Here is a 4094-nt window from a genome sequence, read left to right as displayed (position 1 = left end):
CTGGGATTACAGGCTTGAGCCACCGCGCTGTATTTTTTTAGTAGAGACGGGGTTTCACCGTGTTAGCCAGGATGATATCGATCTCCTGACCTCGTGATCCACCCGCCTCGGCCTCCCAAAGTGCTGGGATTACAGGCTTGAGCCACCGCGCCCGGCCAATTTTTGTATTTTTAGTAGAGACAAAGTTTCACTATATTGGCCAGGCTGGTCTCGAACTCTTGACCTTGTGATCCGCCCGCCTTGGCCTCCCAAAATGCTGGGATTACAGGCGTGAGTCACCACTCTTGGTTAGTTCTTTCTTTTCTTAAGGCTGCATTTCATTCAACAAGGAGGCACTCACTATGTACCCGGGACTACTCTGGGTTTGTGGGCTATAAAGACAGATAAGACACAGTCCCTGTCTTTGGAGGACTTGGGCTTAGCAGGTGACAGGCACCTGAGCCACAGAGACAATCAAGAGTTGCTCCACAATCAAGAGTCGTGCTTGGGGAGAACTCTGTTCGGCCCACACCACCTTAGTTACTAGTGACGGCCACCAGACTTGAAGCATCATGAGTACCTGGATCATCACAGAGAAATCAATCCGTTTTTATAGGGCTAACTTGGGTGTTTCTAAAAATATCAAGTAACAAACACACAACAGAACATTTGTAAGAGCAGGATTCCAAGGTATCAGTTTGACAGTTAACGGAGGGGCCCAACCAAGCATATTCCCATGCTGCAAAGCCACTTGATATTAGCGCACATCTTGAAGCAATAAACACTGCCCTGGCAGACCCTGGCAAATGGACTTGTGAATATTTAGAAATGGGGCAGCCTTGTTTGGGAAAACTGTCATATTGACGGTAGTTTGGGAGAAATGAGGTAGAGACAGTTTAAAAAAAAAAAAAGAATGAGGCCCGGCGCGGTGGCTCACGCCTGTAATCCCAGCACTTTGGGAGGCCTAGGCGGGTGGATCACGAGGTCAGGAGATCGAGACCATCCTGACTAACATGGTGAAACCCCATCTCTACTAAAAAATACAAAAAATTAGCCAGGCGTGGTGGCGGTCGCCTGTAGTCCCAGCTACTCGGGAGGCTGAGGCAGGAGAATGGTGTGAACCCAGAAGGCGGAGCTTGCAGTGAGCCGAGGTCGCGCCACTGCACTCCAGCCTGGGCGGCAGAGCAAGACTCCGTCTCAAAAAAAAAAAAGAATGAAAGAATGAACTGTATGCTTTCAGAAACATTAAACTCCCTCACTCACGGAGCCTAATGCATCAAGTTTAAGTCCATTGTAACAGTACTTCAGGTTGTTTTGGATTATTTTTTTCAAGACAGGGTCTCACTTTGTCCCTCAGGCTGGAGTGCAGTGACACAGTCATGGCTCACTGCAGCCTTAACCCCTCGGGTTTAGATGATCCTCTGACCTCAGCCTCCCGGGTAGCTGGGACTACAGGTGTGCACCGCCACAGCCAGCTGATTTTTTGTAGAGACAGGGTTTCGCCATGTTGCTAGGCTAGTCTTGAACTTCTGGGCTTAAACTGTTCGCCTGCCTTGGCCTGCTAAAGTGCTGGGATTACATGCATAAGCCACTGCACCCAGCCTGTTTTTTCAATTTTTTAAAGGAGCATCATTTGGCTTTAATAGTCAGACTTTTTTCTTTCCTTTTTTTTTTTCTTTTGAGATGGAGTCTCTGTCACCCAGGCTGGAGTGCAGTCGCACAATCTTGGCTCACTGTAACCTCTGCTTCCTGGGTTCAAGCAATTTTCCTACCTCAGCCTCCTGAGTAGCTGGGACTATAGGCACACGCCATCATGCCCGGCTAATTTTTGTTATTTTTAGTAGAGACGGGTTTCATCATGTTGGCCAGGATGGTCTCGGTCTCCTGACCTCGTGATCCACCCACCTCGGCCTCCCAAAGTGCTGGGATTACAGGCGTGAGCCACCGCGCCCGGCCAGTAGTCAGACTTTTAAAAGCAGCAAACCCAGCCAACTGGAAGTGAAGCAGCTGCTCCTCACTCATTTGCTGTCAAGGAGCTGAGCAAATGGAAGCACCAACCTCCCTCGTCCTGAGGCCTCCTCTTCTCTCTGGCGTTTCCACATTTACTGCATTAGTGCATTTGGTTTGTGGGGTTGACAGTTCAGCAGGACTTCAGGCTGGAGGTAGGAAATGGGTCCGCTGTGGGCATAGCTGCTTGTTAATTCATGGCAGATTAGGCTTTCTGTGAATGGCATGGCTTTTTTCAACCACGAGTTCTCTGAGGCCTGAAGAAAGTGCTGGTGGAAGGCCATGTTGCCCGGGCCAAGGAAAGTGTCCTGTTACACAGGTTGGTTGTAACTCACTCTGATTCTGTGGTTAATCAGAAGCAAATCAGCCTGTTTTATGGAAGCCTTGGTTGTTTGTTCTGATGAGATTTTTACCTGCTGTACTTGAGACATATGTAAAAAGTAGAGGTTCCTCTTCAAAGACTTTGCTTCCCATCTAATTGGGAATAAATAGTAACTTCTCTTAGAAGCAAAATTTATTCAAAGACCTATGCTAACATTCTTAAATATCTGCTATCTGTAATAAAGAAATCAAGGTACTTTAATGTTCTTAGCTCCCACAATTTAGCCTAAATATTTGCCCTAGCATGCTTATACTGGTCCAAGCAAGCGTTAGGTCATAGCCTGTTCCTCTTCCTTATTTGAAGGTGTTTTTACCTTTCTCAACATTCTGCAAGTTACTTCCTCCTTCCTTTGTTCTCCTCTGCCTTTGCCTCTTTTAAAAGGTTCTAAGTTGCCAGCCGGTCGGGACAAATACAGAATGTGAGGTCTAGCCAATGAAAACTGGACACAGCAGTAGGGGGGACGCATCAGGTTATAAATGACCCTGTCTCCTTTGTTCGATATACTGAAGGGGCAAAACTGCTGGCGAGTGTACCCTTTCTGCAGAAAGTATAAAAATGGCCTTGCTGAGGAAATTAAATTTATGTTCAAGTACTATTTCTTTATGGCACTGGGGAACAAGCCTGTCAAACACATACTGGCTGCAGAATTTGCCCTCTGAAATGGCTGCGATCCTGTCTCAAATTGATTTGATCAGAAAAGGGGAAGTGACTGGCAGAAAAGCCCAGAGATAGATCTGTATTTAGGTACAGTTGTTTGTCCAGAGATAGAGCTGTGTTTAGGTAAGGTAGTTTGTCCAGAGATAGATCTGTGTTTAGATAGTGTTGCTTGTAGGGCCAGGGATGACAGCATCAAGCCCTGCCTCTTTTTACTCTTGGCTCTCTGCTTTCTTCTCTGTTGGCTTCCTTCTCAAGCCAGCTCTCTCTGTGGGGTGACAAATGACCACTGGCAACCTATGCTCACATTGTACCTGTGTCTAGCAATTTCAGAGGTAAGAAATACTTCTTTCCCGACATCTATACAAATTCAAAGGGTAAGGCTGGGCACGGTGGTTCACGCCTGTAATACCAGCACTTTGGGAGACCAAGGCAGGAGGATCACCTGAGGTCAAGAGTTCGAGATCAGCCTGGCCAACATGGCGAAATTCTGTCTCTACTAAAAATACAAAAGTTAGCTGAGCCTGGGCTACTCAGGAGGCTGAGTCAGGAGAATTGCTTGAATCCAGGAGGTAGAGGCTGCAGTGAGCCAAGATCTTGCCACTGCACTTTGGCCTGGGTGACAGAGCGAGATGCAGTCTCAAAAAAACAAAACAAACAACAAAAACAAAAGGATAACTCTGGTTGGCTAGCTGGGGTCATGTGACCATCTGCAACCCTAACATTGTGCTAAGGAAGACGGGCTATTTTGATTGTCACCTAGGTCTGAGATAATGACTCTGTTCACTATCAGACAGCCCCACTGGGTAGTAGGGGACACTTTTCCAATTTGCTGGGCAGGTAATTGTTTCTTAGGGCTGCCACAACGAATCCCAACTTACTTGGTGGCTAAAAACAACAGACATCTCTTATCTCACAGCTCTGGGGGGTAGGAATTCTACATCAGCGTATTAGGGGGACTATATTCCCTCTGATGCCTTAAAAGAATGATCCTTTCTGGCCGGGCGCGGTGGCTCAAGCCTGTAATCCCAGCACTTTGGGAGGCCGAGACGGGCGGATCACGGGGTCAGGA

General features: G+C 47.3%; 1 protein-coding gene across 6 annotated transcripts in view; it reads left to right on the top strand.

Annotated features, from left to right (window-relative positions):
* DGLUCY (D-glutamate cyclase) overlaps positions 1-4094 on the top strand; it is a 162711-nt gene that overhangs the window by 70729 nt on the left and 87888 nt on the right. The window lies entirely within an intron of this gene.

The sequence above is a fragment of the Piliocolobus tephrosceles genome, chromosome 6 (assembly GCF_002776525.5).
Source record: "Piliocolobus tephrosceles isolate RC106 chromosome 6, ASM277652v3, whole genome shotgun sequence".
Classification (NCBI taxonomy): domain Eukaryota; kingdom Metazoa; phylum Chordata; class Mammalia; order Primates; family Cercopithecidae; genus Piliocolobus; species Piliocolobus tephrosceles.
This window is presented reverse-complemented; position numbering and strand designations above follow the sequence as displayed.